We start from the raw sequence: 25,583 nt of genomic DNA, 5'->3' as shown, positions 1-25,583 counted from the left end.
TGGCAGCATCTGTGAAGACAAATCACAAATGACCAAGTTCTTTAGAGGGTAACTCGATCCAAAATGTTAACTTTGATTCTGTGCACAGACACTGCCAGACCTGCTCAGCATATCGAAGAATTTCTGTTTTTGCTCCTTACATTGTCTTTTCTTTCCTGGTCATTTTCATCGTTTTGAATAGCTTGCTTAACATGATAATTTTGTTGTGCACAGCATTGTTATCCAATTCTGTCATATCACAGTAAAGTACGCAGTGAAAATAAACGACCACGCATCTTCTCAATGCTTTGTTATACTCTTTACCTCAACAGGACGTTTGCTCCTGATCAGTGCTAAAATTATTCTTTATAAAAATGTTGAGAAACTGCTCCTACGATTATCTCATATATTAGAAGGAGCATTATATCCAGAACTATAATTGTTGGCTATGTTAACAGGAACTGATAATGTGTTGCTGGAAAAGCGCAGCCCATCAGGTAGCATCCAGGAACAGGAGAATCGACGTTTCTGGTATAAGCCTGAAGAAGGGCTTATGTCCGAAACGTCGATTCTCCTGTTCCTTGGATGCTGCCTGACCTGCTGCGCTTTTCCAGCAACACATTTTCAGCATCATCAGATGTGTCCTTATCTTGTTGGATGACGGCCTCTTTGACGGGCTGACCAGCCTCATGATGGATTAAAATCATTTGTGACTTGAAATGAAATCGACTCTGTTCCATCCCCAGGCTTTTCATACCGGAACTGACATTTTACAGAACCTGGGAATTGATTAGAACGTTATATGCGACATTGCATAATCAAACACATGCACAAAATTCTAGAAGTGGCTGATGCCCGAAACGTCGATTCTCCTGTTCCTTGGATGCTGCCTGACCTGCTGCGATTTTCCAGCAACACATTTTCAGCTCTGACCTCCAGCACCTGCAGTCCTCACTTTCTCCTCTATGTTAACAGGAAACATAAGCGCGGCATATCAACTGCATCGGAGTATTTGCTTAATTCGTTATTACCATTTAATTTTCTCTGCATAAGTTCGTAAGAAGCGGTTGATAATCACTTTAAAGTGGCTACTCTCCATCTGCTGGTAAGTTGTAGAATTATCCTCTGACCTCTTCTGTTTGGGTACAATATTGTTTCTCAACGCCAAAATGAGAAAGGTCTCAAAAAAATTAACAGTTTCAGTGGAAACATTAAAACATACACCGAAATGTGAACTGCATTATTTGATAATGTTTAGATCGTGCATTTGTCCTGCAGAATGAAAAGCACTGCCTATGTTTGCAGTCTTAGAAATGTGATACAGACACACACACACACACACACACACACACACACACACACACACACACACACACACACACACACACACACGATCGCCAGTGGAATGAAGAAAAAAACTGTCTTATTAAACTGGAAGGCAGAGATAACGGCTTCAGGTGAGAAACTCTGCGAAAAGATAATGGTTTAAAGAAACATGTTTGGATTAGATTATCGACACAACAGATAAGGTTCTCTGAGTACCTCGGTTTGGACTGTCGCACAACTGGGTACGAGTGAATTACGGGCCAGGAAGCTTCAAGCTGGAAAGTTGCTGTGTGAACTTGTAGGAAAATGAGTTGTGAGTGACAGGTCCAGGAAGATATCAAAGCCGGAAGAGCTATTTACAATGAATGTTTTCCAATGTATGTTTCACTGGATTTGGATAGGTTTGTGTTCCTGAATTCCCTGCACTGATCTAGAAAATGGAAATGGATTACTTGAAGCTGTGGGACTTATAATATATCACTCAACCTCAGCTTCCTCTTTCTCCCAATCCCAATTCGAGACAGCAGGCTGTGGGTTCTCTGCCAGAAACCGCGCTGGTTTGAATGCACAGAAAACGGTTTAAGATTTTAGTGATAATGATCGATCATTCTCCCCAGAATTTCCAGCGGAGGAGAGGCTGGTTTCTCTCCGTCATCAAGGAAGTACACCGCCCTCATAAATTGGGCTTAGTTTCTTTGGCATATATCAGACTGTGGGGACATGATTGAGACATAAATGATGACAGGTATAGACAGGAGACTCAGAATGATTTTTTCCTCATGGTGAATGCATGAATGTCCAGGGGCCTGGCTGAAGGAATGGGGAGAAGATTTGGAGTACATTCATGTTTTTATTCTGGAGAGTGATGGGAATCTGGAGCACACTTTTTGTATTTGTTGTAGATGCAAAAATCATCACAACATTTGAGAAGCGTTTCGGTATTTACATGTGATACCGAGGTATTCAAGGCAATGTGCCAAATGCTGGAAACGTTTTTAACGCAGATTAGTTGTTTTTTTTTAATGGTTCACACTCGATCGGCCGAAGCGCTTTCTTCTTTCTCCTGTGTACTCTGCATTCATCCATTTCCGTTCTGAGAGAAACAAGCTGAATGGTTCAGGTCGTGGTCAAGGCGAGGGTTGCAATTAAACAAAGAGAATTATCCGTAAAAGAGCTGAAGAAGTTCACAAAGAAAGGGCTCACTTTACCAAATCAAAGAATATGCTTCTGGAGAAGTAAAGAGTTAACAAACGTGTTTGGCTGAGATGTGGATGGGATGTCAGCAATCCTCAAGGCAAAGCATATACAATCAGCGAGAAACTTAGAAAATACCAACAGATGAAACATATTTCCAACTGAGATGAAATTATCTCGCTGCCAATGTCATAGCCGAGTTGTTAAGCCAATCCTTGGGGTTTTCCGTGGATAGCTGTGCATCCTGCCGATCTTGATAATTGTATGTTTCTTTCAATCAGTTTCTGCTCAAAAACATATCAGAAAGTTCCCATCATCTTTCAACATTTTCTGATATCTGTTATTTTGTCTCCTGTCAGTACGATGCCTTTGTAAACATACACGTCAGTTGCTTGGTTCCAGCAACACCTTCTGGGAATTTGACTCCCCTGTGTCCTCTCTCTCTCCCCCCCTCCCCCCACCCCCCATCTCTCTTGGCTCCTCTCAGTGGATTTCACCTCAGTGGCTTTCAGTAACGTTCGGGTGTCGACCGGATTAAATGCAGTTTCCCCATCTCAAACTATTCACACGAACACTATATCTTTATGGTCAAGAGCATTTTAATCTATGCTCAAACGGCGTGATAGAAGAAAGTTGAAAAAGAAGATTTTGTTTTGACCATGACACTGGGAGCTTTGAACTTCTCTATCACAGCAAACAGTTGACTAAAAAAAAAGATTGTTTCTCAGGAAGATTTAGATATGTAGTTCGGACGGCTGAACTGATTAAAGGATATGTAGAGAGAAGAGGAAGATTGAATTGAGTTTGATTATCGTCCATGATCCGGTGGAATTGTAGAACGTGTTGAATGGCTTATTAATGTTTCTGCGATAAGTCGGAAAGTTTAAAAGAACTACTGCGATAAATAGACATCCAGGGACAACCGGAGAATGTCAAAATTACCGGGAAGGGACCACCTGGGTAAAGACAGAGACTGTCCACAGCTAGAAATTTCGCTATCTGCACTCTACCTGCCCAGATTAGTGATGCAAAGGAAAACCCAACAGCCACCCACATTCTGTAATTACAGGAAAATGGGTGAGGGAATGGAGTAACTATCTGAGACATGGCACAAGGCAGAAAATGACTCACCTCCCACCAGCTGCTTCCACATAGACACTTATTGGACGATGTCGCAACTTGGTTGGTATGGATCAAGGTTGAGCAAGCTGCCAGTTTATCGATACCTCAGTGAACTTGATAAGCTCAGAAGCTCTGGATGACAGTTGTGGGAGTAATATCAAGTCCGGCTCTGTCCGTGCTCCTCCTCCTGTTTGTAGTTGATTCCCTGGTTCCATTTTGCTGGCTGCTTTACAGAACTGTGCCCCCGAGTAATCTGTGTCTGCATGTAATTGTCTGATAATATCACTTCTCCATATCCTTCCTGCATCTGTCAGTCCCAGAACATGGCTGAGTGCTTCTTAGATTCTGATGGTGGTGACAGCTGCTTGTAAGGTGGATTCTTTGTGCAACAGTTTTCTCTGGAGTGAAAATGACGGAGAAGCTGCTGTGTTTAAACTCGGAGGACTTTGAGTGCAGATGGATCCAGTGATTTTTTATACGCGATTGTCGAGTGAATGAAATTATGATGTACCTGGGGATTTCTAATGGTCACTGCCTAGTCAGTGTTGATTAAGAGGCTTTTATAACATTTATTTCTATCGAGTTGTTTCATCCTATTGCACTGAAGATTTTATTCTGAATAAAGCCTTAATCACATATATAGGCAAAGTTGGAGAAGAAGACCTCGCTTCTGAGATGTCTGTTGGGCCTTCGAGAATGAGCCACGTGAACCACTGCAAGTGCTGAAGTCGCTCACATGAGGTTGACTTTCTGACAATTGTTAGGCTGTAATTATAAACGAACTTTTATATATGTATGTTTGCAAACACTAGTGGGCATTTATATTGCATTCTGGTTATAGTTGAAACCCAACTTGTATTTTCAGGCATATAAAAATTTGTCGTTGAGGAACATAAAACCAATACGAAACAGTATTGTAAACGATACCAGTTAATTGATCATGAAAACAGGAGGAAGCCAGAGAGGTTTAAGGAGTCTTCTACAAATACAATTTTAATGTTTTCATAACATTTATTTCTTCTGAGCATTTTAATCCATTTTGAGTTAAACTGGTGAGGAATGTCGCACAGTGGTCTTCACAGCTGCATGCAGTACCACGAAACTGTATCTAACTCTAATGTTGGGTTCATGCTTGACTGTGTGCTGTTTCTTTTTCTCCATCTCTGTGTGGGTTTCACTGGTGTCATCACACAGTCCAAAGATGGTCAGAGTAGGCAGATCGGCCGTGCGAAATGTTAAGTTATGGGCAGAGTGTGGTGGGGGTGCTGGGTTTGTGTGGGAAAATCTTCAAACGGTCAGTGAATATTCGACGGCCCGATTGGCCTCTGTTTGCATTGCAGAGATTTAATAAAATGTATGATGGCATTACGTTGCCTTTTTTCTCCCAAGTATCAGCTTACAAATGATCAACTACATTTTTCTTGTATTTTATAAAGTGTGAACGTTCATGTCTTTTTTTACGTCACCGCTATGCTCATTTTATGTTTTGAAAGGACGAATTATAGTTAGCCAATTCAAAATGGAACCACATCCGCATCTTACAGTCACTCTTTATCACAATCATGTTTGTCTCAGGATTCCGTACACTGAAGGCGAAAGCATGACTCACAAGGGAGGGAACACCTTGATCTGCATCTGGCAGCTTTTGGAATAATTCATCTGAAATGTCCAAACTCACACTTTTGTGAAACCATTGAAATGTGGGAATCCGGGGAAGTTACTTCTTTACCCATCCAAGCAAGAAACCCACCATCGCAGTCAAACTGGGGACAGGCCCTTCACTTCGTCTGATTGTGGGCAGGGAGCCCTCTCAGACATTGAAACTTCAAACACAACAGCTAATTCACATCAGAGAAATACCATTCGCTTACTCCATGTGAGGAAAGAGGTTTATTCAGTCACTCCGGCCACTGAGACACAAGAACGTTTACAAGTAACCACAGCTACATGTTTACGCTTTCTCTTGCTTACCCCAATCAATGCACATTGATCTTTGGATGCTTGCGACGATGTTCTTAAATCATGCTATATTCAAAGTGTTCTTATTCTAGAAATTCTAGAAATTATTCTAGAAACTCGGTTTTGGAAAATCGTTGCACATGTTCAAGTTCGCACCTGATAGAAACTGTCTCCCTGCACAGTGTATTAACAAGGATGATCTCTTTCTTCAACATTTAATGAACAACAATTCGGTCACTTTCTGTTTATAAGCATAGAATTTTGAGGCAGTTGACATTTGTTTCAACAATAAACTTACTGAGACCTGTTTCTGGTAATGTCCGTAAATGTCTTTAGTCTGGTTATCTTTTCCACCTTTAAAAAATCAATTTTATCTAAAATAGATGATGTATACAGTCTGCATCAAATCTCTGCAATGCAGATTTTAAAATATCTCTGAATGTACCTATATCCTCCATTCTTACCTCCAACAAGTGTGAGGGTCGCATAGAGTGACTTTGTGATGAAAAATGAAACAATCTGGCCAGCTATCTCTGACGCTTCCTTCCCTCCCGTTTTGTCCTGTTGTCTCTGAAATTCCTTTTACCGTAGTTGTGGTCCTGCACCATTGCTTAGATTTGCTTCTATTTCCGGTCATGCCCTTTCTTTGCTCACCATATGTCATTGAACTGTTTTCATAGCGTCTACAAGACACAATTTCACTTTATTCTTTCCTTGAGCAGCAGCGGGTTCATACTTCACCATGATGTGCAACCTCATGGCACAACGCAATCACTCAAACATTCTCAACAAGTCAGCTACCTCCTGCTCTGGGTCTGTATTCACTTGGTCATCCAATCCGTATAGACACTAGCAACTTCACACTGGAGAGAATCTGTTCATCTTGTCAGAGTGCAGAAAGATATTTACTCCGTCATCTATTCATGAAGATACACAGTTGAAGGATTTTCCGGTTGCACCAAGGAATCAATCAGAAACATTGCGTCGTTTAGACCTAAGTTATTATACACTGCTGCAGTAAAATCATTGAAATTACGGATTAAATTTTTTATTCAAATTTACATCTATAGGACTAAATTTTGGAAATGATCCCACGTCATTGTAAACGCAGACACTCAATAATGCAGAGTGAACATTTGCCAGCAAGTTGTGTGAAAAGGGAAGTTGCGATTCTTGTGGATGGATTAAACAACAACGGAATCCATTGAGTGATTGTGAAGGTTCGGTTTTGGATGCTGTTAACATCGATCTCCAAAGCAGACCATCTGAGACCTGTTTCTTCTGACGCATAAACACCATTAGTGCAATTACCTATTTGGTAAAATTAAAATTAAATCAAATTTGTGTTTTACACTTGGTGAATGAAGTCTTTGTGATTACATTTAGGCCGATTATATTTTTACAGAACTCTCCATTCCCCAACGTCATCCACCATAAACGCCAACAAGGACGAGGAGATCATGCAGATTCATTGCCACAAGTATGAGATAACCTAATCAGCTGCTCTACTGCTTCCTTTCCTCATGATATGCCAAGGTGTATCTGAAACGTTCCTTTTGAACAACACAATCCTACACAATTGTTTACTTTTTTTCTGCTGTGTTCTGTCATGTTTCTCGGCGCTCATTTTACCGCATTTAGCGCTTTACATGTAGAGTCAACAGAGTAAGTGCTCAGCTCTTACATTCCATCAACAGAAGCAGAATAATGCTCGAGCACAATCTGAAATGTCATGACCCACTGACAGGGGATTTTGCAAAGATCGTGTCTTAGCCATGCGGAAATAAACCAAACCTGACTTAGGGTTTTCTATTTTCCAGTGTGCAAGTAATATATGAGCTCCAAGTATCATTTTCGTATTTATCCATTTCTTCAACTGTCCTTTAACCACGCCATTGAGTATCGAAGTTTCAATTCAAGTATTAGAAACAATCCTAACGCGAGATATAATCCGAATTCATGTTTTTATTTGGGCACTCAGTCACCATTTCAACACTTTAGCACGGAATACTTGTTTTGGAGAAAGACATAATCAGTTTTCCTGTCTTAAATATTATAGTGTGCAATTTTAATGGTGGATTATCAAATCAACTTCTGAACAATTCATGTCCAATCTGCAATAAATTGTGGAATTGGTACTGAAATTCAGCAGAAAAGTTTCTTAATCAGTACCTGGGCATTGACACATAAACTTGAAAATTTCTTTACCAGTGGGTTGATGACAGTTAAGTGATATGATCACCCATTGACAATAACGTCCGAAATCATAATGCTGACGATTATCTTATGATTATCCACGGACATTGTTTATGCCCCAGCTTACCTTTCATGGTGCAGTCTGTTCAATGAGGGCAAATTGACGAAAAGAATGATTATTAACAAAAAAAAAATGGGTAGTGAATAATTTTCTTACATAACAAAATGACGGATCATAAGTCTTTGTGAAGATATTTCTTCCGGTCATGCACAAAGGCGTTACCCATTGGGGATATTTGATTAAATCGATTAATCTGGTAGTGTCATTTATAATGATTGCTTCAGTCTGTGGGTAAATTAGCGACATCCTCATTTCATCCATCAATATCGTGAAACGTCCTCCGCTAATAACCATTCACATGGGCATGTCAGAAAATCAGCAAAGCGGATCCTCTTAAATATGTTGCTTTGTCACCATCATAGTTACGTCGTACCATCTTAGGTAATGTTAAACTTCAGAAGGATGACAGCAGAATTGGTCATCTAGTCAGGCACATCAAGCACCAATTAGTGGTGAATAGAATCTTACAGTGTGGAAGCGGCGTATTTGCCTTTTCAATTCCACAAGAGCCACTGCGAAGGATTCGACACAGACCCGCCCCTTTATAATCCAACATTTTCCACAGCTTATGCGCATAATTGACTGTCCGATTATACAATTTAGTATGGAAAATTCAAACACTTTTGGATTGGCAGGGGCAGCCCAAACACATAGACAGAGAACGTAAAAAATAAACATTTGCAGATGGTTCCTTGGTCTGGACTTTAACAAAGGTCTCTGACACTGTGAGACAGCGGTGGTAACCAGTAGATCTCCACGTTGGCAGCTTTGCTGCACTGAATAACAACTTACGTAAGTCATACCTGCATTGGTGTAATGCTACTTGGATATTCTAGCTCTGTGATTGATAAGCAGATAGGATTTTCCGTGTGCATTTGCTTTCTTAAAAACGTATTTTAACTTTTGGTGCCTGTTGAGATGATTCCTATGGTAACCATTGAGATTTTCTTGATAAGGGTAGCATCAACTTGTGACTACTCGTATTGTCTGTTGCAGGAACTGGATCTATGATTCTATATCCACAATATAAAGGCTATCAACTGGTACTGCTGTCATCAAGATATGGATGTACACTACCTTTAATAAAGTTAAAAGCTTGCCCAAACTAACTGACAGCATCAAATGTTTTTCAGAAAGATTCAATGTAACATGTGCTCCAGCTTCCGAGGTAGCTATGGCAGCTGGTTCCCTGGAAACGACAAAAAACGATTAGAATAAGTACAATATGTTTAAGTTATTCTTCGAAAACATCAAAATTCAATTCAATTTGAATTCAGTATAATGACAATCTTAAAAGCCAATTTCACAATCCGATGCTTTGCAGTTATAAGACACGAGAAATTTGAAACGATGCCAATCTACCAGCATGTAGGAACACTGCCTGAAAATAGCTCTCTCTCAAGGGTACCTTTATCGAGAAGTAAACATAGACTGGGACGACCATAATGTTAAGGGTTTCGATGGAGAGGAATTTGTTCAGTGTGTCCAAGACAATTGTCTGACTCAGTATGTTGATGTACCTACAACAGAAGGTGCAAAACATGATTTACTCTTGTGAATAAGGCAGGGAAGGTGACTGAGCTGTCAGTGGGGGAGCATTTTGGGGCCAGAGACTATAAATCAATTAGATATAAAATAATGATGGAAAAGGATAGACCAGATCTAAACATTGAACTTCTAAATTGGAGAAAGACAAATGTTGATGGTATTAGGCAAGACCTTTCGAAAACTGATTGGGGGCAGAGGTTCGCAGGTAAAGAGACGGCTGGACAATGGGAAGGCTTCAGAAATGAGATAACGAGAATGCAGAGAAAGTATATTCCTGTTAGGATGAAAGAAAAGGATGGCAGGTATAGGAGATGCTGGTTGACAAAACAAATTGAGGATTTAATTAACAAAAGGAAGGAAGCATATGTCAGGTATAGACAGGATAGATCGAGTGAATCATTAGAATTCCATGCAGAAAATAGGAGTATACTTAAGAAGGAAACTAGGGGGCAAAAAGTGGACAGGAGATAGCTTTGGTAAATAGAATTAAGGAGAATCCAAAGAGTTTTAACCAATAAATTAAGGACACAAGGGTAATTGGGAGAGAATAAGCTCCCTCAAAGATCTACAAGGCGGCCTTTGTGTGAAGCCGCAGAAAATGGGGGAGAAAGTAAATGAGTATTTTGCATCCTGATATACCGTGGAAAAGGATATGGAATATAGAAGCGATAGGGAAATAGATGGTGACATATTGCAAAATGTCCATATTACAGAGGAGGAAGTGCTGGATGTCTTGAAACGAGTGAAGGTGGATAAATCCCCAGGACTTGATCAGGTGTAGCCGAGAACTCTGTGGGAAGCAAGAGAAGTGATTGCTGGCCCTCTTGTTGAGATATTTGTGTAATCGATAGTCACAGGTGAGGTGTCGGAATACTGGAGGCTGCCTATCCTGGTGCCACAGTTTAAGAAGGGTTGTAAGTACAAGTCAGGGGACTATAGACCAGTGAGCCTGACTTCGGTGGTGAGCAAGTTGCTGGAGGGAATCCTGAATGACAGGATGCACATGAATTTGGAAATACCTTGTCTATTTATCCTCTCCATGCCCGGCATGATTTTATAAATTTATGTAAGGTCAACCCACAGCATCTGACTCACCAGAGAAAAGAGGCCCAGCCTAATTACCACCACCTTGCAACTCAAACCCTCAACTCTGGCAACATTCTTGTAAATCTTTTCTGAAACCATTCAAGCTTCACAATATCCTTCCAATAGTAAAGAGAACATAATTGCACACAATATTCCAAAAGTGGCCGAAACAATGTGCTGAATAAGATACGAAAACTGTCAGAAGGTTAGTAACGAGGGAATGTTTCTTTGCCAGATAGTCAGAAATGAAGAAGCATCTTACTGTGAGTCTTTCAGTCCTGTGGCAGTGACTTGTCACAGAGTGAGTGTTATGGAATTGTTAAAGAATTACCTCAGCTTACCACAGTCCAATTCTTACATTCAGAGTTGTTCTACTCCAAATTTCCCATTCATTATTGCCTTATCCCAATTATCTCATTGACTGTTGTTTTGTAACAATCCTCCCATTAGCTGATGTTCTGCTCCAAATTCTCAAATTCAGAAAGCTCGAGCACAATCCCCTGCAACGATTCTCCCTTTCAATGGTACGCTGCCAGAATGATCAGAAGGTGAGGGCTGAGGTATTGAAGCTCTATCACAGACTACGATATTTGGGAATGCTTTATTATCGGAGGGACAATACTGACACCATGCCTTATTATAAGGGTGTCAAGAATTCAACGAATTCCACAATAAAAAGTTTGTCCTGTGTTATGCTGCACTGTCAGAGGATCAGTTCGATGTAAAGTCCTCTTTATCAGATGGGTAGGAATGAGGCAGAGCCTCATTGTCAGAAGATCCGTTCTGAGGCAGTTTCTTATTATAAGGGGTCAAAATTGAGTGTTTTTCCACACGTTTAGAAAAGGTGTCTCATTGTCAGACGGTCAGAAATGAGGGATAGCGTTCATAACCGTGGTCAATATAAACTGCTGTCTCAATATAACGTGGCCCGAAATGGGCGAGTGCAGCACGATTTTAGGATCAGTGGTAGACGCTTAATACTTACCCATGAGTCACACTTAAATAGGATCGAAGTGAGGGATTGCGACAGTGTCAGAGATTCAGTTCTGAGGCAATACCCATTTATGAGAGTGCCAATGCTGAGGCACTGGCCCATTGGAAAGAGGTCAGAACTGAGAGAATGCTACAGAATTAGAGGAGGTCTTGCTGCACTATCAGATCTTCAACACGGACGTTGGTGCTTCGGAGTCAGATGGTCAGATATGTGAGAGTGCATTACTGTCAATGGGTAGGTTCTGAGGCAGCGACTAATTGCAGGAGGTTCAGTTGTGCAGGAGTGTCTCATTTGGTCGAGGTTCAATGCTGTTGCAGTGCCTCAGGTGTTAGAATTGTGGGCGTGTTTGTATTGAGAAGGTCAGTAATGTGGTTTTGCAGCACTGTCAAACAATCAGAATTGCGGGTCTGCACAGTGACAGTCTTCCATTTACTGATGCCCTGCAATAATTTACCGCACCTGTCCAACTTCGATCTATTCTGTTGCTCTAAATTATAAGCCCCTTGCACCACATGGAACAAAGTTCTATAACTGACTGATATCATACATCATTTTTCCTACAGTATTTCCAGACGTCCTGCTCCAATTCTTCCTTTGAGTATCTCTCTGCAATAATTCTCCCATTTATTGTTCACTGATTTTGCAGTTCAATTTTTCACTGCACTTAGTGGTGGCATGGCCCAGTTCTGCAAAAAAAGTTCCACAATTTACAGATGTCCTACTCCAATTCGAAAAGTATCTGATGCCCGCCTCCAAATTCTCCAATTTAAATATGTCCTAACACCGTTCTTCTATTCACGAATTACATGGAATTATTCGTCCAGGCACGAATTTCCAGAACTGTGTTGTGAACTGCACGAAATCGTCCATTAACTGATGCAGTAATTCTTCAATTTAATGCTTCTCTGCAACAATTCTTTAGTTGTTAGACAACTGACGAAAATTTCCCATTTACTGTCATCCTGCAGCTATTTTCGTGTTTGCTGATGCCTTGACCTTCATCGACCATTTCGAGGTGATCTTCTCCAATGCACTAATTTCGTGGCATTGTGCATTATGACTCCCATTTACTGATACCCTACTTAAATTATCCCAATTAAAGGGGGTCGGGCAAATGTATAGAGTGTCATGGATGCCAAATGGTCAGAAATGTGGCATAACATCATTATCAGACGGTCAGTACTGAGGGAGTTCATAATTGTCAGATGACCAGTACTGAGGCAGTGCTCCATTGTGAAAGAGCCTTAATTGTGTAAGTGCAACACGATGACAGGATCAGTACTGAGAAGCACTGTCAGAGTGTCAGACTGATAGGGTCACCTCTGAAAATGAGGCACTGCCTCTCAACTGACCCTTTGACGATGTGCACATTCTCAGTACTAACCACGCAGATGTGTGGCATTCTCTCATGTTGACATAATAAGGCCCTCCGTTAGTACTGAGTCCTTGATAATCTGAGATTCCAACCGGACTGGACCTTCAATAACGAATACTGCCTCAGACCTGCGTTGCATAATCGTCAGGCACTCGCTCAGGATTAAACACCCGAACATGAGGCTCTCCTTTAGTACTGAGCCGCTAGCTCTAATGTGCTCCCTCAGTGCTGAACCTAGCAACAAGGGCACTTGTTACAAAAAGAGGCTGCAGATCAGGCCTCCCCACAGTGAGCGTGAGGTAGAAGAGCAAATACGTAAACAGGTTATGGAAAGATGTTGAGACAATAGTGTAGTGGTGATGGGAGATTTTGTTCTCGCAACATTGACTGGGAAACACTTAGCGCCAGAATCTGGTTGGTATAGAAATTGTAAGAAGCATCCAGGAGAGTTTTCTATGGCAGTACGTCAATAGTCCGACGAGGGAAGTAGCCATACTGGACCTGGGACTGAGGAATGAGCCGGGACAGATGGTAGAAGTTGTGGCGTGGGATGTCTTTGGTGACAGTGACCACAATTCTGTGTATTTTAGAGTACACGTAGATAAAGGAGAGGGAACAGTACCAACCGACCCGTGGCTGAACACTTTAACTCCCCCTTCCAATCCACCAAGGACATGCAGGTCCTTGGCCTCCTCCATCTCCAGACCCTGACCATACGACGCCTGGAGGAAGAGTGCATCATCTTCCGCCTTGGAACCCTCCAATCCCACAGGATGAATGTAGATTTCTCCAGATTCCCTTTTTCCCCTCCCCCACCTCATTCTAATCCCAAGCGCCGGATTCAGCACAGCCCTCTTGACCTGCAATCTTCATCCCGACCTCTCCGCCCCCACCCCCCGCTGGCCTATCATCCTCACCCTCACCTCCTCCCACCTATCGTATTCCCAGCGCCCCTCACCCAAACTCCCTTTCCCTATACTTTATCTCAGCCTGCTTGGCACCAGCCTCATTCCTGAAGAAGGGTTTATTCTCGAAAGGTCAATTCTCCTTCCCCTCGGATGCTGCCTGTCCTGCTGTGTTTTTCCAGCACCACATTTTTCAACAGTAATAGTGAGGGGTTAACATAGCGAAATAGGCTCGCCTAAATGACTCGGTGGTTTATTCTTCAAAGGGTCCGTGTGGATTTGGTTGGGCTGCATGACCTGTTTCACAGTGCATGAATTCTATAAAGAGGTACTGGCTGAGTATTTACACTTTGTTACTAATGCAATCCCTCCATTCTGACCTTATGACTCTGAGAACATCCCGAAATGTTGACCCTCTGACAGAGATCTGCCTCAAACATACCCTCTGATAATGATGCACTCAGTTACTTCTGACCCTCTAACAAAGAGTGAATTCCTCAGGAGTGGTATTCCACTACTCGCCGGGACAGACCCGATGATCGAGCAGATATACTTACAGTGCTGGTTCCAGGCAGAAACTCTGCAAATTAGACACTTCCTTAGGTTTGACTCTCTGAAAAGGAAGTAATAATTTAGTGCTAGGTCTATCACAGTGCTTCAGTCCTGCCTCTGTTCACACTCCCGAAAGTTGCAGGAGTCCTCAATTCCGACCTGGTTACACTGAGGAATTGAGCACATCAGTAAATGCGGGTTAATGCTCAGTCAGTTGCAATTTGTAATAGGGTCAGAAATGAGGGGGTACTACACAATTCGAGGGACAGTAGTGAGGTTCTGAGCAATTTACAGTGGATTAATGCTGAGACAGGGCGTCCTTGTCAGAGGGTCAGAAGTGAAGGATTGTCTTTTCTCTGAGATTCAGTCTTGTGGGAGTTACTTGTCAGAAGTCCATGATGCGGAATTGTCTGAGAACTGAGAGGGTGCCCTAGCCCAATTTCCCCATTCAGACCCTACTCTAATTCTCCCATTCAGTATTGACTTCTCCAATTTTCCCATTTCCTGCTACAATGCAGGAATTCTCCAATTATCTAATACTCTGATCCAAGTTTTCTTATTTAAATAAGCTGTAGCACAATTATTCCATTCAGTAGTTCCTTGAAATAATTCTCCAATTTTGTGGTGTGCTGCCAAAATTCTTAAATTTAGGCATGTCTGAGTTGGACCAAATAGTCTGTTTCCATGCTATACACCACTGTGACTCGATTTAATGCTCCACTGCTCCACACCAAACCTCCCGTTTACCAAACCGGCACAAATCTTGGAATTGCACCAACTCTTCCTTTGAGAATTATTGTGCCACAATTATCCCACTTAGAGTTTAATGGCATCTTCATGACCTCTCCAATTATAGATGCCCTGCATCTCATTCTTTTCGTGTTGTATTCATTTCAATAGGTCTCTGATACACTTCTTCCACGTATTGGTACCCAGCTCAACATATATTTTTTGTTTACTGATGTGATGAAGCGAATCTCCAGTTTACAGATGTGAGCAACATTTTTCCATCTTATTTATTCCCAGTTCATATTCTCCCATTTAGACATGCTCTGCTTCAGTTCAAAATATATTATCACTTCTGCATTTTCTACTGTACTATGCTGGCAGTGTGCTCAAAATCTCCCATTTGCTGATGATCCTCAATTATCACACTGACGCATACCACTATGCTTATTTATCCATTTACTGATGTCCTAACCCAATTCTACCACATAGGGATGCTCTCGTCAATTCTCACAATTACTGGTGCCATGCCTGAGTTCTCTAATTCAGTTACATGTGCACCAATTCTTCCATTTAGTCATTCTGGACAACAATTATCCCATTTAGCTGTCCACTGCAAGAATGCCTGAATTTCGGCATGCCATGCATCGAATGTCTACAGTAATACACCTGCACAAATCCTACCTTTATTGATGAAACGCACCAACGCTCCTATTTGGTCTGCTTAACTCTTCATATGTTTGGCAATTTTTACCAAGTTTCTAATGTACTGGCATTGTGCAGCGAAATCTCCCATTTAGCGATGTCCACCCATTCTCCCAATTATTGTTAACCTGCAACCAACTCTCCTGTTTGCTGATGTCCTGACTCAAATCTACCAATTATTTTGCACTTCACCTTTTTTTAATATTTTGAACTTAAAACAAATAATATAGCGAACCTGCAGTGTGTAAACAGGCCCATTAGCCCTTCACGTCCTCAGCAACCATCTAACGAGTAGCCCACACAGACCTATTCCCCTAACTCATTCGTCTGCATTTACTACTGATGTATGCAACTAACCGACACATCTATGAACAGTATGGGCAATTTAGCATGTTCAACATTTACTGAAATGCAACCTCAATTCCGCCAGATATTGTTGACATTCTCTGACCTTGTGGTGTCATATTCCAATTTTCTGATATAGTTCATTGTATAGGTTTTCCATTTTGCCGTTCCTGCAACTATTCTCCCATTCGGGCTTCACTTCTTTGTACCAATTCTTTCATTTCCAATTCCTGCTTCAAATTCTCTTTTCATCAGGAGTCAGTTAGTTTAGCATTGAGAGCGTGACCTCTGCCAGTGAGGCACTCCCGCTGAACTGATCCACTGAAATTGGTTAAATTTTCAGAACTAACTGTCCAAATGTTTGGCCCTTGCTCGGTAGTGTCCCTGTAATAATGAGGCCCTCCCTGTATACTGACCCGGTGATGGTGAGGCCATTCCTCAATCCTGACACACTTCCTCCGAACAATGAGTCACATTCTCAGGACTGACAATCCGACAATAACTACTGCCTCAGAACTGACATTCGACAATGAAGCAAGATGAAAAACCACCCAACACCAGTTTATGTACTCTAGCTTTCGTAGCACCGCTGCTTCACAACCCAACTGATGAAGGAGCAGCACTCCGAAAGCTAGCATGCTTCCAATTAAACCTGTTGGAGTATAACCTGTGATTTTTAATTTTGTACACCCCAGTCCAACACCAGCATCTCCAAATCATGACAATGAAGCATTCACTCATTCTGATCCTCTGTCAATGCTCAACACCGACCTCCACTATCTTAATTCTGACTCACTTACATTGAGTACCTGCGTCAGAAAGGATCCTGCGATGATCAGGCCCGCCTTCAGTACACGTTCTCTTACAATGAACGAATTCCTCAAGGCTGACTGTCCAGAAATCAGATACTCACTCAGTTCTGACACTCCGCCAGTTCTAAGAATGCAGCACATACCCTCTTATCCAGGAGCATTCCCCCTTACCGAGTAGAATTAGAATGTTCGCCTCAGAATAGACCCACTGACAAATAGAAACACACATTGGACTGCATTTCCAATAACAAGGTTCTACCTCAGTACGTAGCTTCTGAAAGAGCAGATATGGCCTAGTGGTATTATGGCTAGACTGTCTATCCAAAGGCCCATATAATGTCCTGGCGAGCTGGGTTCTTATCACATCATAGCAAGCAGTAAAGTTTGAATTCAATAAAACATCTGTAAGTAAGAGTCTAATGGTGAGCATTAATCCATTAGCGATCGTGGGTAAAATCCTGTCTAGATCACTCATGTTCTTCATGGAAGGAACCTGTCATCCTTACCTGGTCGAGCCTAACTGTGCATTCAGACCACAGTAGTTTTGTTGACTCTTAACCAGCCTCTGTGAAATTTAGGGATGGGCAATAAATGCTGCCTATACAGCGACGCGCTCACCTGGCAAATGAATCGAAAACAGTCATTACTGACCAATAATGGTGTTGCACCGTCTCAGTTCTGACCCCACTTCAATGAGGCACCAGCTCAATATGACCCTATTTTGCTTATACGCTCCAAACTGACAAAGATGGGCTACGTTTAGACGGCCTATTGAGAATGTGGCACTCGTTCAAGTGTAACCGTATTAAGATGAGCATTGTCTCTATGTTGACTATCTGGCTTTGATGCAGTCCCTGAGGTCTAATCGTCTGACAAAGACGCAACGTATCAGGACATGCCTCGGAGACAGGCAACATTCGGAAATGACAGTGGTGCAAAGTGTCAGGACTGACCATCCAAATGGCTAGCACACTCTCACTGTATATCAGAACATTCAGATATGTTCCTGAATTGAATTGAATTTATTGTCATGTGTACCAACGCACAGTGAAAATCTTTGTCTTGCGAGCAATACAGGCATATCAAGTAGTTAACATAGAACATAGAACATAGAAGAATACAGCGCAGTACAGGCCTTTCGGCCCTCGATGTTGCGCCGATCAAAGCCCACCTAACCTACACTAACCCACTATCTATGTTAAGGAACATAGATATTAAATAACAGGTGAACAGCGGCAAATACACAAGCGCATGTACAGGCGAATTTGACGATTTAGCGAGTCCATTCAGCATTCTAACAGCAGTAGGGTAGAAACCGCTGCAAAACCGGCCTGTGCGTGTGGTCCGGCTTCTAAAACTTCTCCCGCAACCTCCTTTTTGGTAGAGTTTGTCAAAAAAAATTGCCAGGGTGGGATGGATCTTCAAGAATACTAGCAGGCTTTCCTAGACAGCGACCCTGGCAGATGGATTCATTAGAAAAGAGTGTGGCCTTTGTGATTATCCAGGACAAGTTCACCACTCTCTGCAAATGTCTCCAATCTTGAATAGTACAGTCGCCATATCACATAATGATACATCCAGACAGAATGCTCTCGAAGGTGCACCTATAAAGGTTTGGAAAGGTATATACGCCGTCATGCCAAATTTCCTCAGCTGCCTGAGGAAGAAGAGACGTTGTTGAGCCTTTGTAAACAGTGCATCCACGTGAACAGTCCAAGAAACCTTGTTGTGGATGACTACTACCAGGAAGTTGACAAGTTGACACTCTCCACTCGTTCCACATCTGTGCTGCTGATACGTGATACGTGTGTTTGGGGGGTGGGGTCGGAGGTGCATGAGTGACGTCCCGCCGAAAGTCAATTATGAGTTCCTTTTGCAGGCGTTGGGGGCAAGGTTGGTCTCAGTAGTCCATTTTCCAGGTCTTCCGCCTCCCGTCTGTTGTCCGGGTTGTCGCTGCCTGACATTATACGGACCATGCTGCTGTTATCAGTAACTTGTGAATGGCATTAGTCTGGTATTTGGGGACGCTGTCTTGGTTATACATTGACTAAATTGAGCAGAGTAGGGGACTGAGAACTCAACCCCAGGGAGTTTCCACTGTTGAGTTTTATGGATGATGAAATATTGTCTCCAATCTTCATTGCTTGTGGCCTGTGCATCAGGATACCGAAGATCCAGTTGCAGAGAATGGGTCTTAGTCCGAAATCAGTATTTTTAGAAATCAGTCTCGAGGGAATAGTCGTGTTGAAGGCTGAACTGTCGTCAATGAATAGGATTCTCAAATCGCTGTTCTTGGTGTCCAGATGTTCTGGGGAGGAATGAAGGGTAAGTGTTATGGCACCTAACGTGAATCTGTTGGTCAGATAGGCAAATTGGAGTGGATCAAGAGTATTTGGCAGATTGGAGTTAATTGATGTCATGACCAGCCTTTCTAAGCACTTCATGACCAGCGACATTACGGCCACTGGACAGTAGTCATTGAGACATGTAGCATGAGCTTTTTTCGGGACAGTGATGATGTTGGCCCTGTTGAAACAGGCAGGGATAGTGGTCTGCTGCAGAGAGACTTTTAAGATGTTCCAGAAGACCCCCTAAAGTTGATCTGCGCATGGTCCGAGTGCACGGCTTGGGACTTCACATCGCTTTCCTTGGATTCACACAAAGGGAAAATGATCTGATCTCTGATTCGGTGACTGTTGGGATAGTTTCATCAGGACTTGGCTGAATAGTTGTTAACTCTGCCGACAAGCGAGCTTAGAAGGCGATTGGACGATCGGGGAGGGACGTATCATCGACTGCGACATTTCACTGCCTCTTTTTAGACCTGTGATGTCATTCACCCCTTGCCACAATCGTCGGCTGTCTGTCTGTGTCTCTAGTTTGTATCGGTATTGGTCCTTGGATGTCTTAATGGCTCTGCGATGGTCATACTTAGATTTCTTATATTGAATCGGTATCCTGATCTGAAGTCTCATACCTTTTTTTAGCAGGTTCCTGTATGTCCTGATAAATCCAGGCTTTCCTGTCAGGGAACACCCGGATTGCCTTCCTCAGTATGCAATCGTCCACACACTTGCTGATAAAGTCTGTGCCGGTGGCAGCGTACTCGCCCAAAGTACCTGTGGACTGTTTGAACACGGCCCAATCAGCCGATTCCAAACAGCACCGGAGATGATCCTCTGCCTCCTCCGACCAGTACTGAGCCTGTATTGGCGAGCTGGTAGGTGCTGATATTCGTACCCTGCCAATTCTCGGCTCTGGTTAAGATTAGCTTTTTGAATCCAATGAGATGAATCAGTGACGTGTTAGACAGTCAGTGCAACCGGATTGTCTGAGAATTGACGGGTGCCCGCGCCCATTTCTCCCATTTCCAAGTGTCCTACACTTAATCTCCCACTCATTGTTGTCCTGCCCCAAATCTCCCAATTACTGTTGCTTTGTAACAATTCTCCCTTTACTTCGTGCTCCTCTCCAAATTCTCCTATTAGTATAAGCCCTTGCCTAATTCCTTCATCTATTAGTTCATTGCAATAAATCTCCAGTTTAGTCGTGGGCTGCCAGAATTCTTAAAATTAAGCATGGACAAGTTACAGTGCAGCGTGTGTCCCAGTGCTGGTTATCACAATCACTCTTTTTATGGCTTTGATGCCCTGCATCCATTCTCTCATTTACCAATGCTGCACAAATTCTGGAACTGTATCAACTCTCCCATTTTTTATTATCCTGCCCCAGTTCTCTCACTTAGAATTTAATGTCATCTCCATGAATTCTAAAATGTCTCTTTAAGTATCCAGTAACTCTAGTAGTATCAGAGCGTTTCTTCTTGTCAACGGTTTCATTAATTAATTGTCAATTGTACATTATGTGCCAGCATCCCTAATCGAGTCAGAACCTCTATTTGTGCCAGACTTCTCTCTCACTGTCAGTGTATTGATGTTTAGTTCTCTATCAGTGTCAGTGTCAATTAGTCTGAGAAATTCAACCAGTGCCGATGCATCTACGTACATCAATATATCTGTTGGTGTCAGCGTCTGTAAGAAAGGGAGTATTTTTGTGTCATTGTTTTATTGATTGTCAGTGTGTCAATTCGGGATAGAGTCTCCATTGCTGTCAGAATCCATATTACTCTCAGAGAGCCTATTGATTTCAGAATTCTGTTCATGTCAATGTCTCAATTAGTATCAACGTCTCCATTGGAATCAAAGTCTCTATTCGGACAGCGTCTCTATTAACGTCAGTCTATCCATAGAGTCAGGACCTGTATTAATAATGGATTATTTATTATGTGCTAGTGCCTCATTAAGTGGGTGTCTATCCGTGTCAGTATTCTCATGAGAGTGCTGTCAGAATCTCCATTACCTTCGGTCCCTCTATTATTGCAAGAATCTGTTAATGTCCATTTCTCAATTAGGATCAGAGTCTCCATCCGTGTCGGAAACTTTATTAATGTCAATGTTTCTGCTGACAACAAATTCTCTGTAATTCGAAGTATCGACACAGGATCAGAAATATATTTCTCTCTGAATCTCTAATAGTTTCACTGTTATCATCAGTGTCTCTGCGATTGAGTGTTTCTACTTGTGTCAGAGTTTCCTTAAGTGTCAGAGTTTCTACTACTAAAACTATCTCTATTACTGTGCGTATCACTGTTAGCGTTATTGTCAATGTCTCTGTTAGTGATACTGTCTGAATTAATGTTAGTGTCTGTACTGAAGACATTACCGCTATTAGAAGCAGGATATGTATCAGAAGCAGCATCTGCATTAGTTATATTGTCTCAATTATTGTTAGTGTCGTTGTTAGTGTCCTTCGGTCTCTTCGTATCAATGTCATTATTCTCGTCAGAGTCACTATCTTTCTGTCAGGTTCCACGTTTATGTCAGTGTCCGCATCAGTATCAGCGTCTCTGAAAGTGCCAAGCTGTCTATTGATGACAGTGCCTGTTTTCTCATCAGTGTCAGAAAAACAATTCCTGTCAGTGGCTGTATATGTGTGCCTTTTTCAGATAGTGCCAGTTCTCTAATGACAGTATGTGGATTCGTGCCTGAGTCTGTAAGAGTCTTATAGTAGGTGTCTCTTTCAGTGTCAAAGTTAAAAAAAAAGAGTGCCAGGTTAGAGTCAACAGGTTCATTTGAAAGGACATGTTTTCAGAACACTGCGATTAGTGGCCAACTAGTAGGGCAGGCTAATAGGAAACATGGATGTCAGGATCATTAGAACAGAAATGGAAGCGTTCATCAACAGTGTTATCAAGCAGCATCTGTTCAGCAATAACCTGCTCAGTGATGCCTGGTTTGTGTTTCGCTCACGTCACTCAGCTCCTGATTTCATTACAGCGTTAATTCAAACATGGACAAAAGAGCTGAATTCCAGGTGTGAGGTGAGATTTACAGCCCATGACATCAAGGCCGCTTTTGACCAACTGTGGCATTAAGGGGCCCTGGCAAAATCGGTGTCAATGGGGATCGGGGGTTAGAGTTATACCTGGCACAAATGAAGATGGTAGTGGCTGTCGAGGGGCAGTCATGCCATTGTCAGGAGATCTGTGCAGGAGTCCTTCAGGGTGGCATCTGACGCTCAACAATCCTCAGCTGCTTCATAAATGACATTCTCTCTGTCCTAATTTCAGAAGAGGGGATGTTCGCCAATAATTGCAGTTTTCAACATCATTGGCTACTCATCAGGCATTAAACCGGTCTGTGCTGAACTGCAACAAGGTCGGGACAATTTCTAGACTCTGGTAGCGAAGTGTAAATTAACATTTGCGCCACGCAAATGCCATACAATGACAATCACCAATAAGAGATTCTCTTACCGCTGCCCCTTGACATTCAACGGTGTTACCAAGACTCAATCCCCACTGTCAAGGTACTTAACAGATACTCAACTGAACTCACCACATAAACACAATGACAACAGGAACAGGTCAGAGACGAAGGATACTGCAACCATTATCTCAGGTCCTGACACTCCAAAGTCTAGTCACCACCTTCAAAGCACAAGTCAGGGGGGTGGTGAATACGCCAGACTTGCCTCAATGGGTGCAGCTGCAAGAACACTCAAGAGACTTGACACCATCCAGGTAAAAGCAAACCGCTTGATTGGCAGGACATCTAGAAGCATTCAATCACTTCATGACCGACCCTCAATAGCAGCAGTGTATTATATCTACTACATGCTCTCCAGAAATTCATCAAAGATTCTTTATTAGCAGATTTTAAACACACGACCGCTTCCACTTAGAAGGAAAAAGGCAGCAAGTACTTGGAAGCACCATCACCTTAATGTTCCCCTCTAAGGCACTCACCGCTTTGACTTGGAAATATTCAGCCGTTCCTTCACAGGCGTTGGGTCGAAATATTTTAAGTCCCTCCGTACCAGCGTTGTCGGTCAGATCACAGGCAAGTGGACTGCAGCGATTCAAGGAGGTAGCTCAACAACACTTTGTCAAGGGCCAATGGGGATGATCTATCAATTCTGGCCAGCCGGCGACGCCCAGAACTCACATATTAATACAGAAAAACATGGAATTTAGATTAAAACGTCAATTTGGTCAGCCAATGCATCTCGATGCATCCATTCTATCCTGACTGACCCAGTGTTAACCGATAGTTTAAGACTTCTATAGCAATTACTGATCAATTACTGGCACTTTTGTTTCAGAATCACCACCCCAGCCCCATCCGATTTACCGTGAAAACAGTGCATGCCAATTAGTGAAGTGAAATGGACATTGCCATCCATTCAGAAGTTTTGCATTTCTGAGATTTGTGAGCACACAATCACGCGACCAATCTCGTTTCCACTTCTCTCTTATTTGCACATATTGCGGAATGTGTTGTTTGAAATAGCTTGTGTCTGATACCACATGATACCATTGTTTTCTATCCACGTTGTCTGGCAGAAGAAAAATAACCCTTTCTTTTCCCCATTTTTCAAAACGGTGATAAACCCGTGTCCATCTGATTGAAGGGGGAATTAGCTTTATTTTTTGCCTCCCACGTTAATTCCACCTATGACTATTTCGTGATTCAACAACCCCTGAATTACTAACTTTGGGCTGGCCGAGCTTTTTCGTCGAAATCAGTCACTGCTCGTTTCAGCAAACCGTGTTCAGTCAGGGAAAATCTTTTTCCTTTTCCAAACTCCGTCAGCCTTATTGTCATCTCAGTTAGAATTCACGACAAACAACTAAACCCGATCTGCATATCAAAGGACAAGGAACTTTTTTTTTCATGAATTATTTTTCGTTCCAAAGCCTTAATTTACATGAACGTTGCAGAATTGTTGCTTCCTGAATCAAGTCAGCAGCATTGACATTCGATGGTATGGTTCGCTCTCGACGTATTGTCCCTGGTCTTGAACCAGCACACTCGATACTGTCCTGACATTGAAGAGGGAGTAGTTGAACTAAGGGAAGTGAGATTCATTAACAGCGGGGGACTGAGATATATGACTGAGGGAAATGGGCTGTACTTACTTTGGCAGTGTTGGACATTGTAACTGAGCGGAATGAGATCTAATATTAAAGTGCCAGTAGGATACAGTAACTGAAAGGAAGTGAGATACATCAATTTAGGGGAGTGGAATGGAGTCAGTAAGGAGCCTCTGATATAAAGACTGATGATGGTGTGAATTAGTGCATGATAACGACTAGCATGCAGTGACTCAGGGGAGTGGGAAATTATGATTGAGGGAGAGTGGAATGTAGTGATGGATTGAAGTTGACTGTCCGGATTTTAGAGTGTCTGAGGTACAGACTCAGTGCAGGAGGGTGAAATTACGGATGGGGATTGGAATACAGTGACTACGGTGAGTGGGATATCGTGTATGGGGATAGTAGTGTGTAATTCCCAATGTGGTGTCGGATGCAGATACTGAGGAAGTGGAATGCAGTGACTGAAGGAATCGGGCTGCAATGACTGGAATGTAGTAGCATGCAGTGACAGTGCGAAGTGGGGTGAGGTGATTGAAGGGGATTAGGATGTAGAGACTGAAGAGTAATGGATTGCCGTGACGGAGGGGATTCTGTCGATATTACTAGTCAATTGTGTGCCCTGTATGAAGCCTGTAGCTTTGTTCTGACCTTTGGAACTTCAGAAGTCGGACTCCATGATCCCCACCAGCACAACACCCCAGGTACATTGAACGGTTACACGTGCCAGGTCTCTGTTCCAAAGAGAAAGTTGATCAATTTACTATATTAGCTCCTGCCTCCACGCTGCATGGAGGACGACATCGTTGATAAACATAGAATTGTATCATTTCCTAAATGATCTGGACGACACGAAATGATCACTCTATAACCTCTCACTACCCTTTCAGTTCTCCTCTTCGTGAGATGGTGACAACTCAGTGAATCAATGGATGATGGATAGGAATTTGCACTCTATTCTGCCTCATCTGCTCTGTATACCCGACAGTATTTACCTCAGTCGCTATTTTGCCCCATTCTGGAAGATATTTTCCACACAGAATGTTTCTGACAGGAAATCAAAGATAACTGACTTGCATGAGGGAAATTCAGTCTCTTAAACTCAGACCAACGCTGTCCCTCTTTTGTTGCTAACCTTATCTGCTGTCAGCTCTGTCTCTTTCTGTATGTCTTTGATTGTCTGTGTCCCGTTTCATCAATCTC

This window comes from Chiloscyllium punctatum, chromosome 35 (assembly GCF_047496795.1).
Source record: "Chiloscyllium punctatum isolate Juve2018m chromosome 35, sChiPun1.3, whole genome shotgun sequence".
Lineage (NCBI taxonomy): Eukaryota > Metazoa > Chordata > Chondrichthyes > Orectolobiformes > Hemiscylliidae > Chiloscyllium > Chiloscyllium punctatum.
The sequence above is the reverse complement of the archived record's forward strand: the minus strand, read 5'-3'. Positions refer to the sequence as shown.